The sequence below is a fragment of the Carassius auratus genome, unplaced genomic scaffold (genome assembly GCF_003368295.1).
Source record: "Carassius auratus strain Wakin unplaced genomic scaffold, ASM336829v1 scaf_tig00017072, whole genome shotgun sequence".
NCBI classification, from domain to species: Eukaryota; Metazoa; Chordata; class Actinopteri; order Cypriniformes; family Cyprinidae; genus Carassius; species Carassius auratus.
The window spans coordinates 108145-113532 of NW_020524738.1; the positions used below are offsets into that span (position 1 = coordinate 108145).

At 42.4% G+C, this 5388-nt stretch overlaps 1 long non-coding RNA gene across 1 annotated transcript; it reads right to left on the reverse strand.

Moving 5' to 3' along the window:
• Positions 1-413: 413 nt before the first annotated feature.
• Positions 414-1130, reverse strand: LOC113075487 (uncharacterized). The gene is made up of 3 exons (XR_003280945.1): positions 1008-1130; positions 802-865; positions 414-674 (listed from the first exon to the last, which is right to left on the reverse strand). It is a non-coding gene; the product is annotated as an uncharacterized LOC113075487 (long non-coding RNA).
• Positions 1131-5388: the final 4258 nt, after the last annotated feature.

Below are 5388 nucleotides of genomic sequence, written 5' to 3' on the forward strand. Positions count from 1 at the left end.
TGGTGAGAATCTAACTTGATCATCTGTGATAAAGCAATGCAAAAATAGACACACGGGTATTTATTTATCTGCAGGTTACATGTCGTTTAAACTACCCATTTGTAAACTCTGGTAATACTTTACTATTTTCAAAAGATAATAAAGATAATGTTAGCGATTTTCTTATGTAACCCTCCCCAGGCCTTACAAGTAATGGGGAAGGTGTAAAAGAAGGGCAACAACCACAGTGTGTTTCCTTGCAAGCACAAACAGATTTATTAAACACAAATGGTAATAAGAAGTGGCAAAGAAACGAAAAGAACACAAAGGTTTAACCCACTATAGACCATAGGGTTCCCCAATCCCATACAATGGCAGTTCCACTATTAAAAAGTACACTCAAATCACAGCACAAAACCAATAACACAAATGTAATAGAAAACCAACACGCACTTGACTCAAACCATTACAAATTGTGCCCAATCACCTTAAGAGTCAACCATGCATACAAGAATGGGAACCCCTTTGTCTTTGGTTGATTAACACAAAACGAAGACAAATAAACGAAACAAAATCACAGTCCCACAAGAAATTCAAATCACTTCATCATAGTGTAACTGTTAAAAGTCATATCTTACAACCCAACATTAACCCACCAATATTTTAGATAAAAGTAAACGGCAATCATGCATCATCTGCAAAACAAAGAAAATACAATTCATGATTGCCCCTTTAGAATATTAGAATTAAAAACAGAATTAAAAACACCTAACAATAAAAAAGCAAACTTCACATACTCCAATATTCAATTAAAATAAGTACCTGTGTTAATGAATGAATCTACTCAATTTCTGAGGCATCCACCAGTATATATCCTTTAAGCATACTATAAAACAAACAAACAAACACACATTAAAATGGACTACACTAACCATAACCATGAGTCACAACCCTTACTTCCACAATTTACTTTAATAATGTTCACAAGGCAACGACTAGTTTCATTATCACCAAGCGTTGAAACATACCACACAGCTTCTCCTACGCAGCACATGGTCCCACAAAGAGAAAGGCCAGAAGATTTGATTTCCCCCTTTATAGTACTTGGACTCATGGGATCTGTAGTCCAACAAATTTGTAGTCCCAAGCATGCCTAATATGAGGCACAACTAATGCTACCTCCACCCCATTACAATACACCCCCCTTATTTTAAATCGACGTCCCGTCGATCAAATTTCTACGACCACGGTCGAAAAAACAGGGTGTTTGTAACACTGGAGAGCTCTGTTCTCGGGAGAAAGATATAACCATTTGAATGGACTTCTCTACACACGGCTGACTGAGGAAGATTATGTGGATTTGTATGCTGCCCTGCTGTGGACCGGGTTGTCCGCCTTACTAGGTCCACCTGTCGCTGCACTGGCTGTTCCGGTTGTCGACATGGCTGTAAAGTCAGCTCTTGAGGATCACCTTCTTCTGCTGGAAGTGGTATGCATAACTCATTCTCTGCAGGCACACCAGGTTCACTTGATAACATTACTATCATATCCCTTCTCTGCTCCTCAGGATCCTCACTTAAAGGGAATAGTCCTGGACTTTCGGTTCGACCTTCTGATGGGACATAAACTGGTCGCAACTCACTACGGTGTATTTGTCTCACTTTTCCACCATCAACTGGAATAATAGAATATACAGACCCTTGCCCCTCGGGACATCGAACAATTTGATAAGTGGTTGGGTCCCAAGCATCCTGGATTTTCTTTCTGCCTTGATGATCATGTGCTTTTTTATATACCAACTGGCCTTCCCTTAATGTCATCTGTGACACCTTAGCATCATTTACACGGGCACGCTGAGCTGCAGCTTTCTGAAGACGGGCTCGGGCATTATTGAAAATACTTTCCAAATTATCTCGGTGGTCAACTATCCAGTCCACATTTGTTGGGCCATAGTCATCCAGTCCTAACATAAAATCTACCGGTAAGTGTGGTTCTTGTCCAAACATCAGGACATAAGGACAGTAACCTGTAGACTGGTGTTCTGTGGTATTATATGCAAACACCAACTGTGACAAGTAAGATGGCCAGTCTCTTTTTTTTTCAGCAGGGAGTGTACGCAGCAGGTCATGCATCGTTCTATTGAACCGCTCACACTGACCATTCCCCTGAGGATGATATGGTGTAGTATGAGTCTTTGCAATACCATAGATTTCACAGAGTTCTTTTATCAGGTGGCTCTCAAAGCACCTTCCCTGATCTGAATGTAACTGTCGTGGGACACCGAACAAATAAAACCATCGTTCCACTAATACACGGGCCACTGTTTTAGCAGTCTGATCTTTAGTAGGGATTGCTTGGGTTATATTTTGAAAACACATCTGTCATGATTAATACATTTTCCATTCCACTAGTTGATGGTTCCAATAATGTAAAATCGATTGCTACAATATCAAGGGGTCGGTCAGCCATCAAATGCCCCATGAATGTACGCACCTTCGGTCGAACCACTTTTGAGAGGGTACAGCGCTGACATTTCCTACACCAGTCCTCAACATACCTATACATTCCTGGCCAATAACAACGTGCTCTTACTAGCCTTGCAGTTCGCTCCATCCCCTGATGGCCATGGTCATCATGAAGGCAGGTAAGAACCTCCTCTCTAAGGGCAGATGGTAACACTACCTGTCGGATTTCCTTATGACCCTCTTGTGGCCAAAATCGTCTATACAAAACACCATCCATTTTCTCCAACTTCTCCCATTGACGGACTAGCTCCAAAAGCTCTGGCTGTTCGAGAGAGCGTTCTTGCAATGTTGGTTGCTGCCTGCGGTCCCAGTATACCATGAACCTTCCTATGACAGGGTCAGCTTCCTGCAACACACCCAAATTTTCCTTCAACGGTCTGGGAAAGACAGATACATTATTAACCCTGCAGACCTGACCCTGATCTGTAACAGACTGCCGTATTTGTTCCGGCACAACTGCAATCGAAGCCAGCTCCACCAAAGGGGTGGAGCTTTGTCTAGACAAGGAATCAGCATTGCCATTATTGCGTCCAGGCCTGTATTTGATATCTAAATCAAACTCTGCAAGCTGATTTACCCACCTTTGTTCCAGTGCCCCCAGCTTTGCTGTCTGCAAATGACTAAGAGGGTTGTTATCCGTATATACTGTACACTTATTTCCCAGCAGATACTCTCTGAATTTTTCAGCTACAGCCCATTTTAGAGCCACAAATTCCAGCTTCATTGAGCTATAGTTTCGCATATTACGTTCTGCTGGCCTCAACCCTCGACTTGCATAAGCAACTGGTCTACACTTGCCCTTGTACTCCTGTGACAAAACGGCACCCAAGCCTTGAAAACTTGCATCTATCTCCAAGATGAATGACTTGCTAAAGTCAGCATAAGCAAGCACAGGGGCACTGGTCAAAGCTACCTTAAGGGTCTGAAACGCATCTTCACAAGCTTTAACCCACCTATCCCCCAAATTAACTTTTGGCCGCTTGGTTTTCTGGCCCCGAATGACTTCAGCTACTAGAGCATTCAAAGGCTCTGCAATACGTGAGAACCCTTTCACAAATCGTCGATAATAACTAGCAAAACCTAGAAAGGACCTAAGTTCTTGAAGAGTCTGTGGCTGTTTCCAATTTACCACTGCAGCTATCTTTTCTGGATCAGTGCTCACTCCTGCAGCCGAAACGACATGTCCCAAATAACGTACTTTTGGGCAAAAGAAACAACACTTACTGAGCTTAACTTTAAGATTTTGTTGCCTTAAACGACTCAATACCAGTTCTAGTCACTGCAGATGCTGTTCTACTGTTGTTGAAAAAATTATCACGTCATCAAGATAGAGCAGTAGGGACTGAAAACTTTGGTCACCAAAAATTCGTTCCATGAGCCGTTGAAAAGTGCTTGGCCCATTGCAAAGCCCAAAAGGCATCCGAAGAAATTCAAAGAGCCCAAAAGGAGTACAAAAGGCAGTCTTGGAACGATCAGCTTCAGCCACCGGGACTTGATTGTATCCACTTGCTAAATCCAATGTAGAAAACCATCTTGCCCCAGTCAAAGCATCTAAGAACTCCTCAATCCTGGGAAGTGGATAAGCATCCTTCCGAGTTCTTGCATTTAACTGACGATAATCTACACACATTCTCAAGGAACCATCCTTTTTCTTTACCAGCACAATGGGAGATGAGTATGGGCTACAACTCTCTCGAATGACCTGACTCTCCAACAGCTGCTTAATGTGGGCTTTGACAGCCTCCCACTGACTAGGTGGAATTCGACGATGACGCTGACGCACTGGGACATTATCCAACAATGGGATATGGTGCTCTATCAAAGTAGTGCAGCCCAAGTCACCATCATCCTTAGCAAAAACATCCTGATATTTATGCAAAAGATGTTTGACCACTTCCCTTTCTGCCTCTGAAAGCCCCGGTAATTCGACCCTTTCTAGCTCACTGTGGTTTGAAACAGAAGCTGACATCTGGCACTGAATAACAATTTCACTGACACTGCCTTGCAAATTTTCCTTAAATGAAATTTCTTGGTCAGATTGATTAACCATCTCAACTTTAATCAAACTACCCAACTTTGCTCTTGCAGGTAAATATACAGTTTCTGTGCTGACATTAACCACAGGTACACAAATTGTAGTTTGGGAGGATTGTAACAATGCAGGGGAGATCAAAATTCCTGCAGGAAATCCACCACTCCCATCACCACCAAGGGGTTCAAATAAAGTGGCTACATTTGAAAAAGTTTTAGGGCAGTAAGCTGTAACTAACCTCATTGTTCCGGCAGGAATCTGCACTGGATGCTTTGCTTGCACTCGTACCTGGCCAATATAACCAGGACCAAAGGGATCACTGGTTCTCTGGCACTGCAACAATGCATCCTTCCAACCAGTTTCTGCTCGTCTAACCTGTAGAACTGAAAATAAGGCTGAACCATGTTCTTCAAACAAATTGTTATAACACTGCCCTATTATGTTCATCCCCAACAGACCAGGGACCAGTTCTTTCTTTTTAGACATATCAATGTTTTCAGGGTCTTTCACAACCAATACACCCTGTTTAGGTAGAATTTGTCCCAACACATTAACATCAATTTCAAAATATCCCACATAAGGGATGTTCAAACCATTCGCAGCTCTCAGTTGAAGCCAGCCACATTTTTTTAGAGCATCTGGTGCTAGTTGTCGAAAACATTGGTCAAAAAAAGTCTCTGTTATAGTGGTCACCATTGAGCCAGTATCCAGCAAACATAAAACAGGAACACCCCCCATTTGAATCGTCACTGTGGGACATTTGCCGATAAGACGCTGCACCACTGTAGGACAGACAAGTCTTGAGGTTTTTAAACCTTCAATGCCTATTTCAGTTTCTTGACTAGTAACCAC